This window comes from Macaca nemestrina, chromosome 20, assembly GCF_043159975.1.
Source record: "Macaca nemestrina isolate mMacNem1 chromosome 20, mMacNem.hap1, whole genome shotgun sequence".
Classification (NCBI taxonomy): Eukaryota; Metazoa; Chordata; class Mammalia; order Primates; family Cercopithecidae; genus Macaca; species Macaca nemestrina.
Genome location: NC_092144.1, coordinates 50144818 through 50169262, shown reverse-complemented (window position 1 = coordinate 50169262; position 24445 = coordinate 50144818). Strand labels below are relative to the sequence as shown.

The 24445-nt window shown below is 48.1% G+C and overlaps 1 protein-coding gene and 2 pseudogenes across 1 annotated transcript in view; 1 reads left to right on the top strand and 2 right to left on the bottom strand.

Moving 5' to 3' along the window:
• The window catches only part of LOC105495313 (cytochrome P450 2A13), a 47765-nt gene extending 46254 nt beyond the window's left edge, over nt 1-1511 (bottom strand). The window contains exon 1 of the mRNA XM_071086886.1: nt 1390-1511. The gene's annotated coding sequence lies outside the window, so the exon portion shown is untranslated. The remainder of the gene's footprint in view (nt 1-1389) is intronic.
• On the top strand, nt 169-6631 carry LOC105495624 (cytochrome P450 2A13-like; annotated as a pseudogene).
• An 836-nt stretch (nt 6632-7467) lies between these two features.
• LOC105495312 (cytochrome P450 2G1-like) overlaps nt 7468-24445 on the bottom strand; it is a 39897-nt pseudogene continuing 22919 nt past the window's right edge.

Here is a 24445-nt window from a genome sequence, read left to right as displayed (position 1 = left end):
GACATGAGATGTTTCCCCCATTTGGGGGTTGTTATTACTATTTCTCCAGACCTGGCCAATCCCTCTGCCAACTGATAACTCGAGGTACTCTCCTCCAGGTGTGGGGAAAGTTCCCTTGAAATATGGCTCTAGTCTTCCAACCCTTTCCCAACCAGAGATGGGCAGTGGAGGTTCTATGGCACCCATCCTGGCCTCACTCTGAGGTTCCAATGAGGATTCTGGGCATTAAGAGACAGCTCTGGGCCAAAGCAAAATCAAGTCAGTCCCTGGGCCCAGCACTGGGCTGCTGGGTTTTCTGGGAGGACCTGCTGGGCTTGCTACACACTCCTCCTCCCAGAAACTCCACACCCACACCCTGGTCTTCCTAGCCCCAAGACTCTCAAGTCCATATGCCTGGAATCCCCCCTCCTGAGACTCTTAATCCTGCATCCTCCTCACCAGAAGACCCCAAATGCACAGCCACACTTCCATCTCACCCTAATAAAACACAGACCTTTGGATTCTTCTCCTTGGGACCCCCAAATCCACAACTTTGGGGTGCATTCTCACTCCCAGATCCCAAATCCAAAATCCAGGTGCTCCCCTGTGCAAATATTCCAAACTCCTCAGTTCTACAGTTTATCTGATGCCTCCTCCTAAATCCACAGCCCTGCGGCACCCTTCCCAAAGTACCACAGATTTAGTCTGGAGGTCCCCTCCTGGTTCAGCTGCCCTGGGGTCCCCCTCCTCCTCCCTTGCTAGCTGTGTCCCAAGCTAGGTGGAGTTCATGGAGGGAGTGTAGTTACAATCACCAAATGAGGTGATTATATAACCAGTCAAAGTCCACCCCTCTTTTTCAGGCAGTATAAAGGCAAACCACCCCAGCCGTCACCATCGATCATCCCACTGCCACCATGCTGGCCTCAGGGCTGCTCCTGGTGGCCTTGCTGGCCTGCCTGACTGTGATGGTCTTGATGTCTGTCTGGCAGCAGAGGAACAGCAAGGGAAAGCTGCCTCCGGGACCCACCCCATTGCCCTTCATTGGAAACTACCTGCAGCTGAACACAGAGCAGATGTACAACTCCCTCATGAAGGTGTCCCAAGGCAGGGAGATGGGTGGCACGGGGTGGGGGCTGCCCAGCTGGCTGGGGCTTTGTGGCAGGGGATTGACCACTGTGGACCAGAGTCTCAGGAAAGGGAGTTTTGGAGGTTAAGCATCAGGGTCCTAGCCAGGAAAGACAGGATCTTGGGATGTCCAGCTCCCTGACTGTGAGAACCTGACTGGGCGAAGCATCCCAGTACATGAAATCTCTGTGCTGGGTCCATTCGGAGTAGCAGCTGCTCCCTCTAACCTCTCCCACCCGCCTCCATCAGATCAGTGAGCGCTATGGCCCCGTGTTCACCATTCACCTGGGGCCCCGGCGGGTGGTGGTGCTGTGCGGACATGATGCCGTCAGGGAGGCTCTGGTGGACCAGGCTGAGGAGTTCAGCAGGCGAGGCGAGCAGGCCACCTTCAACTTGTTCTTCAAAGGCTATTATGGTGAGGGGGTCCCGGAGGAGGAAGTTGGCCAGGCCGACTCGATGGCCTCTGTGTCCCCAGCCTTCTCCCTGACTTTCCTGCCCACTGAAGGCTGCAGCAGAGCTCCCAGTCTGGTCTTCTCTCCCCAGCTCCCTTCATTGTGTCCTCTCCCTCTTGCCTGTCTCCAGCATCCCTGTCCCTGTCCAGATTTCTCCCTGCCTCTCTCACTGGAGTCTCCTCCTTCCCCTCTGTCTCCATCTCTGAGGACAATCCTGGGCTTCCGTTTTCCAGCCCTGGTCCTCTGTCTTCATTTGTCTTTTTGTCCTTCTCAGATTCTGTGCTTCTCCGTGTTTCTCCTCTGTCCACTGACCTCTCCTTCTTCCTCTGTCTTAGGATTTCACAGTATTCCTACTTCCACATCTCCAGCCTCCATCTCCTGGTAACGGTCTCTCCTCCTTCCAGACCCTCTCTGTTTCTGTCGCAGTAATTTTCCCTCTTCTCCAGCTCAGCTTAAGAATCTTTCACCATTTTTACACTTGAACCCGGAAGGTGGAGGTTGCGGTGACCCGCCAAGATCGCGACAGTGCACTCCAGCCTGGGCGACAGAGCGAGAATCTGTCTCAAAAACAAATAAACAAATATACAAACAAAAGAGACTCTTTCACCATTTTTTATTTTCTCCTCCCAGATCTCCCCATATCTCACTTCCCCTCCTTCCATCCTCTTCTCCCATCTCTGTCTCTCTTTCTCTCCCTCCTTCCCTCTTTATATTCTGTGGAGTGTCCCGTCTCCCTCTGTTTCGCTGTGCATCTGTCTGGCCTGTCTCTTTTCCGATCCTCTTCTTCCCATTCGGTCTCTGTCCCTTTCTGTTTCTCTGACGGAGTTTGCAGCTCTCCTGCGCGAGGCTTCTGCGCCTGCCCCCGCCGCCTGACTCCACCCCTGCGTTCCCTCCCCAGGAGTGACCTTCAGTACCCTGGAGCGCGCCAAGCTGCTCAGGCACTTCTCCATCGCCACCCTGCGGAACTTCGGGGTGGGCAAGCACGGCATCAGGAGGTATCTAGGAGAAGGCGGGCTTCCTCATCCAGGCCCTCCTGGGCACGCGCGGTGAGCACGCGCGGTGAGCACGCGCGGTGAGCAGCTGAGGCTGGAGAAGAAAAACGCCCAGGGCAAGGAACCCGCGCGCGCAATTATGTCCGGGAACGGGGACTAGGTGGGGAAAGGCGCCCGCGCTCCCAGCCCTGGAGTCTGGCGCTGGGAATTTGGCTTATCAGGGCAATGCCTCCTGGAATTCTCAGACTGGCATCAGACCTCTGAGTTGACTCTCTCCCCAAACCCCTTCTCCCCCAACACACCACCATACCCGCAAGCTCCAGGATCAATCCCACCTTCTTCCTGAGCCGAACCGTCTCCAATGTCATCAGCTCCATTGCCTTTGGTGACCGCTTTGACTATGAGGACAAAAGTTCCTGTCACTGCTGCGCATGATGCGGGAAAGCTTCCAGTTCACGGCAACCTCCACAGGGCAGGTAACCGGCTGCAACCCGGCCCCTGACACCCCTACCACAACCTGCCAACTGCTCCCCTACATGGGGACAGGTGCCCCAAACGCCCACCTGCCTCCAGGCAGTGTCCCCTCAAATCAGCCCCCAATACTGGACAACTGGACAGTTGCACCAGAAACCAGGATGGGTGTCCAATACCCAGTCTCCAAGGACACCTGGATAGCTCAACAGATGCTCCCCAAAACAAAGCCTGCGGGCAGGATGCAAGCCCTCAGCTCAGCTCTCTCACCTGGGCACGTGTTCCCATCCCCAACTTACCCTAATTTGTAACAGGTGCTCCCTACCCTGTTCTTCTGACTATTTTAACACCTGGACAAGTGACTGCCTCTACCCCTTCCTGCATACCTGAACACCTGGTGCTGCAAAATCCGGCCCATCATAATCATTTCACATCTACACAAATGTCCCAAATTAGCCCACTGGAATATCTGGCCAAGCACCCTCTACTTCACCCACTTAAATACCTGAAAACATCGACAGCTGCCCTAACCAACACCCTAAACACATAAATATCTAGACAGATTATTCCCCAGACACCCAAATAAGTGTTCCCCAACCTTTCCAATCACACACCTTACAGAGGTGCCCCCAATGCATCCCACTTGGATAGGTAAACACCTGAACAGGTATCCCCTCTACTTCTTCACCAGCCCCGCTTTAATACCTGAACACCTGAACAAAAGCCCCCAATCCAGACCCAATAAGTATCTTGGTAGTTGTCTCCAAGGAAGCCCACCTGAATGCCTAAATACCTAGACAGGTGACACTCCCCTCATACCAGCCCCACCCGAGTAGCTAAACACTTGAACAGGTGTCTTCCAACACATCCTGCCTTGAATATCTAAACACCTAGATGTGTGCTCCAATCCAGCCTTACTGAAACCTGGATGTATGCCTCAATCCATCTTACCTAAATTCCTGGACAGTAGCCTTCTCCCTTAACCCTCATGAAAACTTAGATATATGCTCCCATCCAGCCCCACTGAAATACCTAAACCACCTGGGCACGTAAGTGCCTTCAACCCAGTGCCTTTCTTTCTCTGACACAGGTTCCATTCCCATCAATTCCTGCCCCCTGACAGCTGTCCTTCCCTTCCCATCCTCTCTCCACAACCCCAGCTCTACGAGATGTTCTCTTCGGTAATGACACACCTGCCAGGACCACAGCAACAGACCTTTAAAGAGCTGCAGGGGCTGGAGGACTTCATAGCCAAGAAGGTGGAGCACAAACAGCACACACTGGATCCCAGTTCCCCACAGGACTTCATCGACTCCTTTCTCATCCGCTTGCAGGAGGTACACCCCAGCAGCCAATGGGAGGAGCTGCAAAGCCAGGCAGAGGGAAATCAGGCTGGCAGTGGGGAGGGCAGACAACACAGGCCCATTCAAATTAGCCCCTGTCATAATAATCCTCACAATCCCAACTATATCAACCACTGCTGTTGATATAGTGACCCCTATCTACCGACCCCTCACCCAGAGGCAGGACTTTTGTATGTGAATTCAAATAGCAAGCACTTCTACAGAACTACCATGTGCCAGGCACTGTGTTAAGTGCTTTAAGATAGTCCCTGCTTTAGCACTCATGACAGCTCTTGAGGAGGTTCAATCATGGCCTCAATTTTACAATTGAGAAAACTGAGGCCCAGAGAGTATAAGTGGCTTCCCTGAGGTCACACAGAGAGGAAGCTGAGGTCCCCCAAGCTCAAACCCTGGTCTATCTAAGTCTAAGGCTGGTGCTTTTTTTTTTTTTTTTTTTTTTTTGAGACAGAGTTTCGCTTTTGTCACCCAGGCTGGAGTGAAATGGTGCAATCTTGGCGCACTGCAACCTCCACCTCCTGGGTTCAAGTGATTCTCCTGCTTCAGCCTCCAAAGTAACTGCGATTACAGGCGCCCACCACCATACCCAGCTAATTTTTGTATTTTTGATAGAGATGGAGTTTCACCATGTTGGCCAGGCTGGTCTTGAACTCCTGACCTCAGGTGATCCAAGGGCTGGTGCTTTTAGCCACCATACTCGCTAACCTATCATGCCCTGGTTAGCAGACACACCTCTGTGGACAGGTGACCTGGCTGTACATTGCAGGATCCCCACCTCCATGTGGATGTCAGTCTCCCATGTGGGAAGGCTTTAGGGAGTCTAAGCTCAGGGAGAAAGGATCAAGGGAGGGGGTTCCTCCACAGTAAGCATCAAGATTTTTAGGGAAGAAATAGGATGCTGTTGCTTAAAGCTCTGTCTGTCAGAGAAACTATGCCTCTTTTTTACTCTCTCTGACTCATTCGACCTTACAATATCTGTGCTTTTTCTCATTGTATCTCTCTATCCCTCTTTTTCTAAATATTTCTACCATTTAAAAAAAGGGACAACTGAGCCTGGCCTGGTGGTGCATGCCTATAGTCCCAACTACCTGGGACTGAGGCGGAAGGACTGCTTGAGCCAATGAGTTTCACTCCAGCTTGAGCCACATCCCAAGACCCAGTCTCTAACTTAGAAAAAAAAGAAAAGGTATAACGAATCTGACAGTTAAAGGACAGCTAGTCAGGTAAGCTAAGTGAGAAAGAAGAGCATTTTGGGTAGAACCAGCAGCCAGGGCAAGGGCTGGAACCTGGAGTGAGCCTGGTAGATCTAGGGTCCCTCTTTCCACCTTTGGTCTGAATCGAAGAGAGGTAGATCTAAAGGAAAAGCCCTAGCAGGGCCTTGAGGGCAAGAGGAGTGAGGATGGTCTAAAGCCCCCTCTCCCTGCAGGAGGAGAAGAACCCCAACACGGAGTTCTACATGCAGAACCTGGTGATGACCGCGCTGAACCTCTTCATTGCGGGCACCGAGACCATCAGCACCACCCTGCGCTACGGCTTCCTGCTGCTCATGAAGCACCCAGAGGTGGAGGGTAAGGCTGGAGGGGGAGGGAAGAGGAGAGCCCCAGACCCTCAAAACTCCACTGACCCTGGTGCAATGTCCCCACCTGTCCCAGATCCCAGGACCCTGAGACGTGCTTTGCTGTCCAGAGACAGGGCAATATTCAGCTGACAGGAATCAGCTGAGTCTCACTAGCTATTAAAATACTGAAAATGTCTGTAGTGATTGGTCAGTCACTCCTGTCCCAAGCCCACTGAGTGCCCACTGCCTGCTCCTCTGGATCATCCCTTGAGTTCCTCCCTGTGCCTCCCCTGTGATTCTGGCACAACCTGGTTAACAGGACCCTGCTCCAACAATGCGAATGACTAATGTCTGTTCTGAATGGTCTACCTCCGTGTCATTGGTGGAGCCATGTAATCTACCCCATTTTACCTATTTGGACTATAATCCCTTCTCTGAGACCCCTAAATACCTTAACACATTCCCCCTCCTCCCCCAGCCAAGGTCCATGAGGAGACTGACAGAGTGATCGGCAAGAACCGGCAGCCCAAGTTTGAGGACCAGGCCAGGATGCCCTACACGGAGGCAGTGATCCACGAGATCCAAAGATCTGGAGACGTGATCCCCATGGCTGTGGCCCACAGGGTCAACAAGGACACCAAGTTTCAGGATGTCTTCCTCCTGAAGGTGCTGCATGTCCCCCCACCAGCCTAGAAGGACTTCCGACACACTCCCTGAGACCCCAGTATCCCATCTCCATGAGAAGCTTTCTAGCCCCTGTCCCACTCCTTAAATCAAAGATTTTTCTAGTCACCACATCCCTTCCATCTTCCGTCTCAGAGACACCTGAATCCTGTATCTCCAACAGAATTTTTGCCGCAGAGGAAGCAGCTCCATGTGCACAAACTCCCTGTCTCAAGGGACATGAGTTTCCTTTTCCTTTCCCCTTGCCCTTTTGCCTTAAGGACACAAATTTCATTTTCCCTGAACACCCTGCCTAAGAGGACATGGACCCCATGTCTCCCAAACTTCCTGTCTCAGGGACATGAACCTTCTATCCCCCAAAGCTCCTCCCTCAGAGGCCCCCAACTCCCATGCCTGCCACTTACCCTCACCTGGAGCACCCTAGTTCTCCCTCCAGCCCCTGTGGACCTTCACCAATCCCCCAACCCGCCTCATCTCACACACCTTCCTCCTCCCTCCCAGGGCACAGAAATGTTCCCTATGCTGGGCTCTGTGCTGAGAGACCCCCAGGTTCTTCTCCAACCCCCAGGACTTCAATCCCCAGTAATTCCTGGATGGGAAGAGACAGTTTAAGAAGAGTGATGCTTTTGTGCCCTTTTCCATTGGTAAGAGACCACTGTTTGCTGCAAGGCCACTGCTCACACCAGCAGGGGCCTCCCTCACCCAGCTGTCCTTTCTGTGGTGTAGCTGGTATTTCCCTGGCTTCCAAGTTCCTGTTAGAATCTACCCTTTAGTCATCAGCTGATACTCCCTTAACGACTCAGTACCTGCACCCAGGCAAAAGGGAAGGAAACATCTTACCCCTTTCAGAGTGGGGAAAACCAAGGCCCAGAGTGAATCAGATTCATTTGTCTAGGGTCACACAGCAGATTCTTCAGATTCCTAAAAAGGAGATGATAGCACAGCAGTCATATTTGCGAGTGTATCTGGAGGAAGGGGCATCTAAACCTTCCATTATGACACCTGGCATGGATCACCCCATCTTTCGTACATCCTTTGTACACTCAGGAAACTGAGGCTCAGGGAGGATCAGAGCCTCCTCTGAACATCTCTCAGGCCGTAATATTCCACCCCTCCTCCCTAGGAGAGCTGTAGCTGGAGGTCGGTAGTGGGGTGAGGCTGCACTGAGAGTGGGCTTCCCCTCCACCCCTCCCGCCTCTCCTCCTCAGGAAGGACACAAATTTCAAGGACACCAAGTTTCTCCTCCTTTATTCCCCTCCTTTGAGAACCTCACTCATTAGTGGGAGTTATCGCTTTCATCCTCACTACCCATGATTTCTTGCAAGACAGATTAAGAGTGATTCATATAGTACACTTGTGCTGTAGCATTTTGTTGGACTAAGGTAGTGATGGAGCTTTTTATCATTTGAAGAAGTATAGGTAGCAAACAAGGGAGCAGGAAGCAGGTTCCTATTACTACTATAACTCCTATTATGAGAGTTTAAATCCTCCTAGTGCTGGGAACCATTTTCCAAACATGGCCCCCGGATCCAATCCATGCCACACTTACACGGGCACATGTGCCAGTTTTGTCATATCTCTAACTATGTCTTCAACTACTTGTTCTTGGTCATCTATGTGTAGACAACAATTAGTAAGGTTAAGTTTCTCACAGGCGCCTCCTTCAGCTGCTAGCAAGTACTCAAGAGCCAATCTATTTTGATAGATAGTACTTCTCGTCTGTGTTTCTTGCCAGGCCAAAATAGTCAAGGCTCTGTCGGTTTTATTAGTGATTATTTCTAAGACAGCTGGTAACCATATGATTCGGTTGAACATGTAAGTGCCCAGCCTGTTGTACATTTTACATTATAGACGGAATATAATTGTAACGTTTGTAACACAAAGAAATGGTGAGTGCTTGAGGTGATGGTTACCAGATTTACCCTGATGTGATTATTATATGTGATTATACACTGTATGTCTATCTACATTGTATGTCTGTGATTATACATCTTGCTCCACCCCAGGACCACAGCTCAAAACCTCAAGTCTATCAGAATTTCTCCCTCCTGTCGGCCTCCTCTTCATTTGACCTTATAAAATTCTAGAAGCTTCTGTAGTTAATATATAAGCGAGAAAGGGGCCGGGCGCGGTGGCTCAAGCCTGTAATCCCAGCACTTTGGGAGGCCGAGACGGGCGGATCACGAGGCCAGGAGATCGAGACCATCCTGGCTAACACGGTGAAACCCCGTCTCTACTAAAAAATACAAAAAACTAGCCGGGCGCGGTGGCAGGCGCCTGTAGTCCCAACTACTCGGGAGGCTGAGGCAGGAGAATGGCGTGAACCCGGGAGGCGGAGCTTGCAGTGAGCTGAGATCCGGCCACTGCACTCCAGCCTGGGCGGCAGAGCGAGACTCCGTCTCAAAAAAAAAAAAAAATTAAAAAAAAAAAAAAAATATATATATATATATATATATGCGAGAAAGGAACTCCTAATCTTTTCTGTGGAGTCCCATCCAAAGTTTCACCCCAACTGACTTGCTGCCCGTGAGCGGTTTCCCTTCTACCCACCTCCACCCTTTCCATCCCTTCCACACTCCCGCATCTGAAAACCTGGACAAACTTGAGAAAGCCCTGTGGTTTATTTGCAAAGTGCTCCCCCAGGAAGGACAGAGGCCAGGGCCCAGGAGAGAGGCAGCCCTGGGAGGTGGGAATGGCCCCAGACCCAGAGTAACAAGAGGTCACTGGGAACAATGAGGAGTGAGAAGGCTGAGGGCGCCGTGGTCCTCATTCCACCCACCTTCCATTCTGCTGTCGCTCTTAAAAGACATGTTGTTCTGTTTGTTGTTTGATTTCTGTGGTTGGTGTGGGAAGATGTGCCATGCATTTGCACTGGCAGAGTCCCTGCTAACTCTTCAGAGGCTACAAGGAGCCCAAAGCTGGCAGGTGCTACAGAGACCAACAGGTTAGCATCTCAGGGCTGAGTCTCAGAGCCAGCTTCCCATTGGCCACAGGCTGGCTGGTGTATCCTCGTGATAAAGATATTAAACTTGCAGCACCTCCCTCAGGGAAGGGTGGTAGTCCTGCTGGTGGAATGTGTGGAGCCTGGATTGATTGATTGATTGATTGATTGATTTTTGAGATGGAGTCTTGTGTTGTCGCCCAGGCTGGAGTGCAGTGGTGGGATCTTAGCTCACTGCACACTCTGCCTCCTATGTTCAAGTGATTCTCCTGTCTCAGTCTCCTGAGCAGCTGGGACTACAGGTGCGTGCCACCACACCAGGCTAATTTTTGTATTTTTTTAGTTGAGACAGGGTTTCCGTATGTTAGTCAGGCTGGTCTCAAACCCCCTGACTTGAGGTGCTCCACTAGCCTTGGCCTCCCAAAGTGCTGTGATTATAGGCATGAGCCACCATGTCCAGCCTGGAGGCTGGATTTAGACTGGTTCCACTTCAAGAATACTGCTAAGCTTTATCAAAAGGTTGCATTGCAGCACAGGGGATCGAGAGTAACTGGCAGGCAGAATTGGGGGCATCTTGGGCTCTTTGGGGATGAGAATTTATTCTGGGTCTCAGAAGAAAGTGGGATATGGAGGAGACAGTCTGATGGAGGAGGCCTAGCTCCATTTTGGGAGGGCTGTGGGGGTAGGGGATGCTGATTAGCCACTCATTCATCCATTCATTCCTCAGCAAATATTTTGAACACCTGTCATAGGCCACACACTGTGTTGAGAGTACGGTGATGAGCAAGACAATGGTTTAGCCCTTCACAGAGTTGGCATTGAGGTGAGAGAGGCGTTCTCACCAATGTTCCTTCCAGAAAAATCCCTAGGGACCTGACAACAAAAGAATCCCACACGAAATGGCACAGATCACCTCTTGACCTGGGGAGGTCAGGCTTTAGAGATGTTTAATTCTCAGCGGATTTGAAGGAACATATCAGAGAATCCAAAGCACCAGTGCAGAATCCCACAGCTCAGGGAACCTGGGCCAAGGAGGCTTTTGACAGAGGGAAGCAGTAGGAAGAGGCAGCTGGGAATGAGTATGGGGGAAGACTACAGCAGTGTGTAACTGTGGTCTACAACAGGCACGACCCTCAAAAATAGCGTTCAACGTGAAAGCAACCAGACACAAAAGATCACATATTACGCCTGTAATATCAGCACTTTGGAATGCTAAGATGGGTGGATCACCTAAGGCCCGGAGCTCACAACCAGCCTGGCCAACATGTCCCCACTAAAAGTATAAGAAAATCAGCCAGGCGTGGTAGCACATGCCTGTGATCCCAGCTACTTGGGAGCTGAGGCAGGAGAATCTCTTGAACCTGGAAAGCAGAGGTTGCAGTGAACCAAAATCACACCACAGCACTCCAGCCTGGGAGACAGATCAAGGTTTTGTTTCAAAAAAAAAAAAAAATCTAGTATTGTATGATTCTGTTTATAGGAAATATTGAGAATCGGTAAGTCCATAGGGACAAAAACCAGATTGTCAGGGGCTGAGATGAAAAGGAGAATGGGGTATGGGGAGTGACAGCTTGACAGGTATGGGTTTTGTTGGAGGGAGATAATGAAACATTTGGAACTAAGCAAATCACCTAACATCAGGAGTTCAAGACCACCTAAAAATACAAAATTTAGCCCGGCATGGTGGAGGGCACCTGTGATCCCAGCTACTCCAGAGGCTGAGGCAGGAGAATCTGTTGAACCCAGGATGTGAAGGTTGCAGTGAGCTGAGATGGCGCCACTGAACTCCAGCCTGGGTGACAGAGTGAAACTCCCTACCAGAAAAAAGAAAATGTTTGGAACTAGACGGTGGTGGCTGTACAGCTTTGTGAATGAACCACATGCCACTATGCACACTTTAAAATGGCTAATTTTATGTTATGTGAATTTCATCTTAATTTTTAAAATCTTATATGTACATGGCCGAGCACGGTGACTCACACCTGTAATCCCAGCACTTTGGGAGGCTGAGGCAGGTGAATCACTTGAGTTCAGGAGTTCGAGACCAGCCTTGCCAACATGGTGAAACCCCGTCTCTACCAAAAATACAAAAATTACTGAGCGTGGTAGCACACGCCTGTAATCCCAGCTACTAGGGAGGCTGAGGCAGGAGAATTGCTTGAACCCCGGGGGTGGAAGTTGCAGTAAGCCGAGATTGTGCTACTGCACTCCAGCATGGGTGACAGAGTGAGACTCTGTCTTAAAAAATATATATATTTTTTATATATATAATATATATAATATATAATATATATTATATAAATTATATATTATATAATATATAATATATATTATATAAATTATTATATATTATATAATATATAATATATATTATATAAATTATTATATATTATATAATATATAATATATATATATAGTATAGTATAATTTTCAATAATCTCGCTCCTCCACTCACTTGCAATGTGACCTCAGACAACTGGTGCCATGGAGGGGAAGGAAGCTGGCTTGCTGCAGGTCTCTCAGAGGCAGGAAGTTGCGGGGAGTCAGAGCCACTGTCTACAGAGGTGGGGACACTGAATGACCCTGGAATCCTTTGACCCCCTTCCCTCAGCCCCTTCAGCGGGGCAGGAAGCGGATCTGGTACGTTGGGAGTATTTTGCCCACACCACACTCCTGGGGTGTCAGATCGATGTCTTCAGGAGCCACGGGGCTGGCCACGGAGAAGTTCTGGAGGATGGTGGTGAAGAAGAGGAACAATTCGTTGCGGGCGATGCCTTCATCAAGGCAAATCCGCCTCCCTGTGGACACAGAAGGTCACCAGTGTGGGCACAGGGCAGGTGAATACTCTTCACTCTCATATGTCCCTAAGCCCAGATACGTATGTCCACTGCAACAGATTTGCATAAGACTGGCCTTTTACCTACAATTCAGGGTGGACTTTGAGGAAGCTGCTCTGAAACCAGGTGCAAATCTTTGAGTGGATGTGCCACGTTCATCTCTCTCTCTCTCTATTTATTTTATTTTTTTTTTTTTTGAGATGGAGTCTCTCTCTCTCACTCAGGCTGGAGGACAGTGGCGCCATCTCGGCTCACTGCAACCTCTGCCTCCCAGGGGGTTCAAATGATTCTCGTGTCTCAGCCTCCCAAGTAACTGGGATTACAGGTATCCACTACCGTGCCTGGCTAATTTCTTGTATCTTTAGTAGACATGGGGTTTCACCATGTTGGCCAGGCTGGTCTTAAACTCCTGACCTCAGGTGATCCTCTCACCTTGGCCTCCCAAAGTGCTGGGATTACAGGCATGAGCCACTGCGCCCAGCGCCATGTTCATTTTTCTGGTAGAGGGTTTGTAGCTTCTGTTAGAGTTCCAAAGGGTTTGGTGACCTCCACAGAGTACAATGACCTGCTTCCGGTTGTGTGTGTGTGTGTGTGTGTGTGTGTGTACCTCTACATGTGTGAGTGTGAGCGTATTTATGACAACATTCTTAGTGTTCTTCACTTCTCATACGGGGAGAATGGCACCCCTCTCAAAGGGCTCTTGTGTGGTTAAAGGAGACAATTGACAAAACTCTTAGGATAGCACTTGGCTTGTGCTAAGGAGCCTTAAGGTTTGGTTATCGTCTTGTGTTTGTTTCCGGGGGTATGTGTGGGGTATGTGTTTCTGGCCATGTGTCTGTGTGTGTGTCTCTAGGCTGTCTTCGGGTCTCAGCCTGAGATCCACAGGCTTCAAGAGCTCAGGGGGGAAAAACCCAAGTTGTATGTAAATTGTGAATGGGACCAATGCATGTGAGTCAGGGAGGGTCTTTTTCTTCCACTGATTCTCAGAGGTGCAAGGAACCCCCCATAGGTTCTAAACTACAGACCTGGAGAAAAATGAGAACAACGGGAGCCAGAGAAAGCTGAGGCAGAGACAAAGGGAGCCTTTCCCTTCACTTCAGTGTTCATAATCTGCAGACCTTGGAAAGGCCATGTCAAGTGTGAGTTTTCAGGTATTCCCTACGCCTGTCAAGTTGTTGGACAAGTGCGTCTACGTGGAGGTGTCTGGAAAAGGGTCCACGTCCCTTTGGCACATCCAGAAGGTGGGCGACATGAGCTTAGAAACAGGCAGGTCTCTGGGCTTGTCCTTCTGTAACTATTTGTGTGACCTAACGTTTTCCACAACAGCCTGATGCTTGTTAGCTCCCTCCCATCACGCCCTCCCCATCTCTGGGGCCGTCTGTTTGGACCCCTTTTGGAATTCCTTTGGCTGCAGTACACTTTTGGCTTGGGTTATACCTTTCTTTCTGCTCCTGGCAGCCCTACCCCTGTTTTTTTCTTTGTCTATACCTGTCAGACACAGTTTTTCTTCCTTTCCTCTCCTTTTTTTGGCTTTCTTCCATCTTGCTTAACTTCCTATCTCCGTCTATTTGAATCTGATTCCTCCCCAATCTCTCTTGCTCTATCCTTTTTTCATCTCCCTCTAAAGATACTTTGTCTTGTTCATTCTTTCTTCCTCTCTTCTTATGTTACTCTCTCTTTTTCCTATCTCTTATCTGTTTCTCTCCTTTCCCTCCTTCCTTCTCCCCTCCTCCTTCCTTTTCCTCCTCCCTCTCCTCTTATTCCTCCTTCTCCTCCTTCTCCTTATGTGGCTCTCTCTCTGTGTCTCTCTCTCTCTTCCTCTCCATATACTGTCTGATGTTCACCTGCTGTCTGTCTTTCTGCCACTGTCTCCCCATCTCTATCTCTCAGTGTGTTCCCTCTTTGTCCCTAACTCTGTTTCTCAGTCTCGTTATCTTTGTTACTTATCTGTCTCTGTCCTTATTTCCCTACATCTCTGCCTCTCTTTAAACAAAATAGCAGGCCGGTAACAGTGGCTCACGCCTGTAATCCCAGCACTTTGAGAGACTGAGGCAGGCATACCACTAGGTCAGAAGTTCAGGACCATCCTGGCTAACACAGTGAAACCCTGTCTCCACTAAAAATACAAAAAATTAACCAGGCGTGGTGGCAAAAGCCTGTAATCCCAGGTACTCGGGAGGCTGAGGCACAAGAATCACTTCAACCCAGGACGCAGAGGTTGCAGTGAGCTGAGATCTCAACACTGCACTCCAGCCTGGGCGACAGAATGAGACTCCATCTCAAAAAAAAAAAAAAAAAAAAAAAAAAAAGATAGCAAAATTGAGAGAAGACATTGACCCTCAAGCCACCACCCCATGTGTTTCTAACTTTCATTGAAGATAAAATGTGGAAGGAGGTCACTGTACTGCACAAAACCACGGGCTGGGGCAGGACCCTGGATCACTGAAGTCACTGATGAAATTCAAGACTGGGGGTTGGTTTCTGGGGCCTTTCATGGATGGTGCATGTTAAATTAAATTTGGCCTAAAGGGGCCTCCCTACATAACAAACTGTAACCTAACTCAATATGTAAACAAACTGCAATGTAACTTGAGAGTATATTCTTGGAACAAGTAACCTTGGCCAATCAGAGCAGCCAAGCTTCAGCCAGTCACAGGCTGCAAGCTGCCCAGACACGCTCAGATAAGGCAAACACAGAGCTGTAACCAATCAGGCTGTTTCTGTACCTCAGTTCCTTTCCCTGTGGATAAATAATGCCTGACCACACTGCTGGGTGGAGCTCTCTGAACCTTTACTGGTTCCATGTGCTGCCCAATTCATGAATTGTTTCTTTGCTCAAATAGATTCTGCTAAGTTTAATTTGTCTAAAACTTTTCTCTTAACCAACCAAAAAGTGGAGGATGAGAACTGGGACAAGTCAGAGCACGTCAAGACCTTCTCCACTCCCCAGTGCTAGACCAAACTCCTCCCGCAACCCTCAAGGTCCTGCCGAGCTGAGCCCTTTGTCTTATTCCCTTCTGCAATCTACAACCAAGGCACACTGGACTTCCTATAGTTTCTCAGCGATACCATCATGTTTCCACCTTTGGCCTTTGCCTTTGCTGTTTCCTTTGCCTGGAACACACTTTGCAATGGTTGATTGACACTCACCAATGAACATCTCGGCTTGGAAGCCGGTTCCTCTGGTAAGCTTTTCCTTACTGACCCCACAAGATTAGCTAGTATTTCCTATTTTGTGATCCCAAAGCTCCCTTTAGAGCACTTATCACAATTATGTCTAATTATAATAATTGTCCATGTGAGCATGTCCTTAGTGGCAGGCAGTTCTAAGCATGTTGCAGGCATTCATTCATTTCATGAGATGATTATTTTACTGTTATTTGATGAATGCCCATCTTCCCTGTTGGACTTTAAATTTCCTGGGGCAGGAACCCTGTCTCTGTGTGACTTGTTTGAGGCATTATCTTCAGCCCCCAATACAGCACTGCCCTTAGGGTAGTGCTCAACAGATTTTTTTCTCTTTAAGAAAATGAATTCACTGAGGTTTAGAGATATTAAAATACTTGCCCAAGGTCCTGCTTTCCAAGATGTGCCTTTGGGAATGTAATCTTCTTTCTCAAGCCCCCTTAGAGGGTTGCAGTGAAGATGGAATGGGATAAGGCAGGTGAATGTTGGTCAGTCTGGTCTCAAACTCCCGACATCAGTTGATCTGCCCTCCTCGGCCTCCCAAAGTGCTGAGATTACAGGCATCAGCCACCATGCCCGGCCACCATCCCTACTTCTAAGATGAGGGTAGCACCTCACCTTGTCCACAGGTAGTTGTAAATGACACCTGGAAAATCCCCTATGACAACACAGATAATTCCCAGCCACATTACTCTAGTGAGAAAACTAAGTCCATTGATTCACATGATACTCTTGTGACACGTGGAAAACAATGAAAAGAAAACAATGGGCACTTGGGACCTTCACCTACGTGATGCAGCTCTATTTGGTGGGGAGGGATCCCCAGATCTCTGACCCCCTACTGGGGGCCAAGCAGCACTTTACAGGACTTGGCTGACTGCCAGTTCTGCTAAGTCAGGCTTGGAGCTTTCACTCACTGACTCCTTCATTTGTTCCTGGACACATATTTACTAAACGCCTACTGTGTACCAGGCACTATGTTCAGCACTTTTTTTTTTTTTTTTTTTTTTTTTTTTTTTTTTGAGACGGAGTCTCGCTCTGTAGCCCAGGCTAGAGTGCAGTGGCCAGATCTCAGCTCACTGCAAGCTCCACCTCCCGGGTTCACGCCATTCTCCGGCCTCAGCCTCCCGAGTAGCTGGGACTACAGGCGCCCGCCACCTCGCCCGGCTAGTTTTTTGTATTTTTAGTAGAGACGGGGTTTCACCGTGTTAGCCAGGATGGTCTCGATCTCCTGACCTCGTGATCCGCCCATCTCGGCCTCCCAAAGTGCTGGGATTACAGGCTTGAGCCACCGCGCCCGGCCTATGTTCAGCACTTTGCTGAGACCTCACAGGCCTTCCTTGTCTGGAAGTGTGAGGGAGAGCTCAGCCACAGGTTCACAGGTAAACGCAGCACTGTCAAGAACATAGGCTCAGTAAGCAGGCGCAGCTGGTGTATGAGAGCATATGGTGGGAACCTGGGGCTCAGGAAATCTTCTCAAGGGAGCTGCTGCCTGCCTGGATAGCTAAGGAACCCCAATAATGAGGAACAGACACTGTTCTTGCATTGACATTAACCAAGATGATCCACCCACATCCTCAAACAACAACAGCAAAACAAACTATTTACCCCAAGTCCTCCGTGTGGGAAAATAGAAATCTTTGCTGCAAGAAAGAAGGGGAGAGGGTCAAACATGTCTTTTCAAAACTTATCCCAACACTTTGGGAGGTTGAGGCAGGAGGATTGCTTGAGGCCAGGAGTTCGAGACCAGCCTAGGCATTTTAGTGAGATCCTCCCCTGAACCCATCTCTACAAAAATAAAAATAAATAGTGGGGCATGGTGGCTCATACCTGTAGTCCCAGTTACTCTAGAGGTTAAGGCGGGAGAATCTCCTGACCCCAGGAGTTCAACGCTGCAGTGAGCTATGACTGTGCCATTGCACTTCAGCCTGGGTAACAGACTGAGACCCTGTCTCTAAAACAATTGAAATGAAAAAATTCAATATCATTCCTGACAAGCCTCTACTTTCTATGAACTAACAAGTTAGCCACAAAGATCCTTTTGAAAACTCAGTTTAGGCAAATACAAATTTCATTGACAGTTTTGCTTGTTTCAGAATTTGTAAATGATTGGGCTATTCAATGACCATACCAGCTCTCATAAAGAAAGGGGGCAGTGAGATACCAAGAACTAGAAGGAGCAACAAATTCTGTTAATAGAGGCATGATTGGTACCCAGGTAGCCTCTGCCTTGCTTAGAAAAAGCCCTTAAAGACAAGGTTCAGTGCATTGTGTAGGATGTCTTTGGTCAGAATTTAAACCTATACACACTTTCCTAAATGTTATCACCCCTCACACTGCAGATGATATATTTTTAAGAGACAGGGTCTTGCTCTGTCACCCAGGCTGGAGTGCAGTGACGTGAGCATAGCTCATTGCAGCCTCAAACTGTGGGGCTCAAGTGATCCTCCTGCCTCAGTCTCCCAAGTAGCTGGGACTACAGGCACATGCCATCATGACTGGCTAAATTTTAAAAATTTTTTTGTAGAGACAGGGTCTTGTTTGGTTGCCCAGGCTCATTTCTAACTCCTGGCTTCAAGCGATCCTCCCACCTCAGCCTCCCAAAGTGTTGGGAATACAGGTATAAGCCACCACGTCTTTGGGTGTTGACCAGTTGGGTGGTGAGCCACCCAAACAACATCTTACCTAATCATAAGCCTCCCTGGCTCCCTCCATGGCATTGCCCTGAAAAATCTAAAGGTTCCATAATTTGAGAGTCTATGACCCAATTATCTTGTATCTTCCAGGTAAAGTGTCAGTGTCTAACAATAACCAAAGACCACGTGTTTCGATTAAGTGTCTAAGATAAACATATATGTATGACAATTATCACATTCATCATTTGTATGTCCATGTATTCTGTCTAAGCAAATACTTTTAAAATTCATAATAGTATTGGCATATATACTCTGTACTTGGTATCAGTAAAAAGACCATTGATCAGAAAAAAAAAAAAAAAAAAAAGCTTTATTAATAGCAAAGGGATAACAAGCCTAAGATTCAGGTCAACATGGGAGGGGGAAGGGGAAGAGGAGCTGGAAGGTATTGTCAGTGTTCTAATTCTCCCATTGGAAAATGGGTTGATTGATTACTAATAATAAGTACATATTTAAACATAAAATCATGCATGGTAAGCAGTGATAAGCCAGGTAAACACTGACCAAGTGGCAGTTACCGTTATAGGGCATTATGTATATTGTTGATAAGCACTCCCTGCCCAGACTCCTTTCCTGCTCTTCCTCTCTCCTCCACTGGCCTGGCACTGAGATTTGCTAGTCTGCTCTCTCTCAATGGCACAGCAAAATCTATTTGATTCGTGCCACCACTTCTTTTACCTCGTTCTTTCAGTGGCAGGCAGGTACCCAAAGATGTAACAGAGGATGGCAGAGAAGAGTGAAATTCCACACCTGTGGCTCATACCCAGACACCTCTTCATGCCCACTCGCCCCTCCAAGGACAGTGCCCCCACATTGTTCCAATTCAGAGACAGGGTCTCAATCTGTTACCCAGGCTGGAGTGCAATGGCACCATCAAATTACCTATGATAACCTATTTAATAAACCAGTGTTATGTACCTGAATTAGAGAAGCATAAATTGCTACTTATGGTGTTAAAAATTTGTATTTAAGAGGCTGTAACTCCAGTGTGAAGCATGCACTCATGGAGAACCTGGATGGACGCCTGGTCCTTCCTGAGTTCACTGCTGGTTTCCAAATTGAGTTCACTGCTGGTTTCCAAATTGTTTCCCTGAGATTTCAATAATACCTCCCATAGTTAAAAGCCAAACCAGTCAATAACTGAAATCACTATCAACCTCAAAATTGATGAAGATAAGTTGGTTTCTGCTGAGAAAAGTTTCCAGTGGAGTCCCTGGGTGTTCACTCTTGGTGGTACTGGGGTGACAGTTGTATGGAATCTGAGGCTAATTTATACATTAAGGGATATCTTGAATTTTGTAGCCAATTGAACCTCCAAGGTGTCCAGATGGGTAGAAGCCACTCTCCAAAAGGAGGATAAGAACATTTGTGTTCAACAGAAACGCCTAATGGAACATCATCCAGTTTTAGATCTCCTCTTTGCCCATCTTGGAGGCTTGTGTATGGTGCTGAACAAAACCAAATATTGCTCTTATCTTTCCCGTGAATTTGCTAGTACAGATAACTTAATTTAAAATGTGGCTGACAATGCTATTTCTCTAGACACTGCCACAAAATACACTAATGAAATTTCTCAGGGCAAAAAGAAGATATGTGTTTATGGGGGCAGCTAACAGTTGGTTTGCAAGCATCCTGAATGGGATGGCAAGTGATATGGTTTGGCTCTGTGTCCTCACCCAAATCTCATCTTGAATTGTAATCCCCAGGTGTGGAGGCAAAGACCTGGTAGGAGGTAATTGGATCCTGGGGGCGGTTTCCCCCATGCTGTTCTTGTGAGAGTGAGTGAGTTCTCACAAGATCTGATGGTTTTATAAGAGGCTCTTCCCTCTTTGCTCTCTCTCTCTCTCTCTCTCTCGCTCTCGCTCTCTCTTCTGCCACCTTGTGAAGAAGGTACTTGCTTCTCCTTCACCTTCTGCCATGATTGTAAGTTTCCTGGGGCCTCCCCAGCCATGTGGAATTGTGAGTCAGTTACATCCCTTTTCTTTATAAATTACCCAGTCTCATGTATCTCTTTATAACAGTGTGAGAACAGACTAACACAGCAAGCCTGACTATCCCAAGGTTTTCTACTCTTAATGTTTCTTCTAGTGGGTCTCCAGGATACTATGACATGTGTTACCAGGCCAACTACAAAAATGAATAACTCTTTAAATCAAGTTATTTTATAGCAAGTTCTGGTCCTTAATCACCATCGTGCCCTGAACAAAGTCCATGACCAATCAGACTCTAATACTATTGAACTATCTTTATTGCCTGAGCTTTGAATTATTTGATTTTGATCAGTTTGGTTCATGGAGACTCCTGGTAAGGTACAGAATTCATTTTCTTTGTATTACCCTCCTGAGAGCCATCATAACAGTCTCCCTGATGTGTTGTATTTTCTCAAGAGTCTTGGCCGGTGCAATGGCTCCCACCTGTAATCCAACCACTCTGGGATGCCAAGGCAGGTGGATTGCTTGAGCCCAGGAGTTTGAGACCAGTCTGGGCAACATGGTAAAACCCTGTCTCTACAAAAAAATACAAAAAGTATCTGGGCATGGTGGCATGCACCTGTAGTTCCAGCTACTTGGGGGGCTGAGGCAGGAGGATCACCTGATCCTTGGGAGGTCAAGGCTGCAGAGAGCCAAGATCATGCCACAGCACTCCAGCCTGGGTGACAAAGTGAGACCCTGTCTCAAAAAAAAAAAAAAAAAGAGAGAGAGAGTCTTAAATGCTCATATGCAGCCATTCTTTGTACATCCAATGGTTCATTACAGTATGAATAACAAAAACATAAGAAAACATAAAGAATCACTCAACTACTTTGACATTGTCCATTGTGAATTCCATACTGAGAGCAAACAAGTCAATTACGATGGTGACAGAAGTAATGTTGATGCCTAAGAATTGTTTAATTAAATTAAATTTGACCTAAAGCTCTCTCTGCATAGAGTGAACTGCAACCTAACTTAGGAGGGAGTATATTCTTTTGTTTGTTTGTTTGTTTGTTTGTTTTTGTGATGCAGTCTCACACTGTCACCCAGACTGGAGTGCAGTGGCACCATCTCTGCTCACTGCAACCTTCGCCTTCTGAATTTAAGTGACTCTCCTGCCTCAGCCCCCTGGGTAGCTGGTATTACAGGCACGCACCACCATGCCCAGCTAATTTTTGTATTTTTGGTAGAGACACAGTTTAACCATGTTGACCAGGCTGGTCTTGAACTCCTGACCTCAGGTGATCCACCCACTCGACCTCACAAAGTGCTAGGATTACAGGGATGAGCCACTGCACCCGGCCCACACGAATATATTCTTGTGACAAGTAGCCAAGTGTTGGCTAATCAGAGCAGCTGGGCCTTCAGTCCATCACAGGCTACTAACTGCTCAGATTGTTACCAAGTAAGGCAAGCTGTGATCTGTGGCCAATCAGGCTGTTTCTGTATGTCACCTCCTTTTTCTGCCTGTAAATACCGCTTGCCCATACTGCCGTGTGATGTCTCCTGTTTTAGGGAGTTGTCCGATTCATGAGTCACTTCTTTGCTCAAATAAACTCTGCTGAATTTAATTTGACTGATGTTTTTCTCCTAATAAGAGTACCCATCATGCTTCACTATGCGCCGTACTCACCAACCTGACTCAGGAAGTCTGCCTCATTCTGTTTGGTGAAGGATCCCCGAGTACAGAGGCAAGAAGCAGCCCACCCTCAGACCCCATTCATCTGTGCCTTGCCCTCAGAAAGGATCTGAGTAGGCCTCTTCTGTCCATCTGCAGAAGGTTTCCCAAAAGGGGCAGAGGGCAGGGACCTGGTTTGTGTGTTTCTGTGGTTGAATCTGGGGGTGCTTATGTGTATATCCTTGCATGTTTGGAGCTTCCTTATATTTATACAGCTTCATATATGAAAGTGCATTTCATTTGTGTGTTGTGGAGGTGGTGGTAGTGTATGTTCAAAATTGGGAGGCTGGCTGGGCGCAGTGGCTCACACCTCTAATCCCAGCACTTTGAGAAGCTAAGGCGGGCAGATCACTTGAGATCAGGAGTTCGAGACCAGCCTGGCCAACATGGCAAAACCCCATCTCTACTAAAAACATAAAAATTAGCCAGGCGTGGTGGGGGGCACCTTTAATCCCAGCTACTCGGGAGGCTGAGGCAAGAGAATCACTTGAACCTGGGAGGTGGAGGCTACAGTGAGCTAGGATTATGCCACTGCACTCTAGCCTGGATGACAGAGCGATACTCCATCTCAAGAAAATAAAATAAAATAAAAATTAAGAAGCTGACAAAAAGAAGGAATTGTTCAATTCAATCAAATTTGGCCCACAGTCTTTGTAGCATAGCAAACTGTAATCCAGCAATATGTGAACCAGTTGTGTGTATCTGTGTGCTGGCGTATTTGTGCTTGTGTGTTGGTGCGTCTCCTAGCCCCTCTCTTTGGAAGCCTGCAGATGCTTGTGGGGAAAAGAAAGACAGATCAGATTGTTACTGTGTCTACGTAGAAGAGGAAGATATGAGAAATTCCATTTTGATCTGTACTAAGAAAAATTGTTTCTGCTTTGAGATGCTGTTAACCTGTAACTTTAGCCCCAATCCTGTGCTCACAGAAACATGTGCTGTATGGAATCAAGTTTTAAAGGATTTAGGGCTGTGCAGGATGTGCCTTGTTAACAATATGTTTGCCGGCAGTATGCTTGGTAAAGTCATCGCCATTCTCCATTCTCGATTAACCAGGGCACAATGCATTGCGGAAAGCTGCAGGGACCTCTGCCCAAGAAAGCCTGGGTATTGTCCAAGGTTCCCCCTGACTGAGACAGCCTGAGATATGGCCTCATGGGAAGGGAAAGACCTGATCGTCCCCCAGCCCAACACCATAAAGAGTCTGTGCTGAGGAGGAGTAGGGAAAGAGGGAGGCCTCTTTGCAGCTGAGATAAGAGGAAGGCTTCTGTCTTCTGCTCCTCCCTGGGAATGGAATGTCTTGGTGTAAAGCTGACCATTCCTATTCGTTCTATTCTGAGATAGGAGAAAATTGCCCTGTGGCTGGAGGCGAGATATGCTGGCAGCAATACTGCTCTGTTACTCTTTGCTAATCTAAGATGTTTGGGTAAAAAGAAACATAAATCTAGCCTACGTGCACATCCGGGCACAGTACCTTTCCTTGAACTTATTCATGATACAGATTCCTTTGCTCACATGTTTCCCTACTGACCTTCTCCCCACCTGTTGCCCTGCTACATTTCCTTCACTAAGAGAGTAAAAATAATCATCAATAAATACTGAGGGAACTCAGAGGCTGGCGCCGATGCGGGTTCTTCGTAGGCTGAGCACCAGTTCCCTGGGCCCACTGTTCTTTCTCTATACTTTGTCTCTGTGTATTATTTCTTTTCTCAGTCTCTCAACCCACCTGATGAGAAAGACCCACAGTTGTGGAGGGGCTAGCTCCCTTCAATGCTCAGGGTCTATCTCCAGTGTCCCCTCCTTAATCCGCCCTTCTGTGACAGCCACAGGTGGAAGTGATGGGAGAAACAGAATGAGAGACAAGAGATGCAGAACTGGTGAGTCTCAGAGGAAGAGGTGGTCAGTTGGAGGGAGACAGAAACTGAGACTGGCAGGTGCAGCGATCAGGTCCCCTTGGTTTCTGATCACTCTAACTAGTGCTGAGGAGTTTCTTTCCTGCCTCTGACCATCTTCACAGTGCAGGAAATTTCTCTGGCTCTATCTCTCTCTAACTTTGTGTCTCTGTTTTCCCCCCGGAGACTCTTGAGCTCCAGGTGTGCAGAAACTGGGTCCAGTTTGATTGACATCTACTGGACTCCCATTTGTCTCTATCTTCACTGTGAGCCTGCACCCATACAGCCTCTGACACGGTCAGTCCAAATTTGCAAAATTTGGGTGTGAATGTGTCCATGTCTGCCTGTCTCATCCTAGGCCTGACTTTTGGCCATGAGGCAACATCTTTCTTGCAATGTTAACCAAACCCTTTGCTGGATCCAGGATTCTGACCCCGAACTTACTTTGACCCAGAAGGAGCAGACAAACAGTCCTGATTTTTAAGAGGAGGAAGCTGTACTTTCCTGACACTGGAGAGGTGCCAGCATGGACTTTTCTGACCCAAGGACCTGGGTCCTGCTGTGCTGTGTCATCTGACACTAAGATTGGGTCCTCATTCCAGCCCCAGGGTGAAGCACCGATG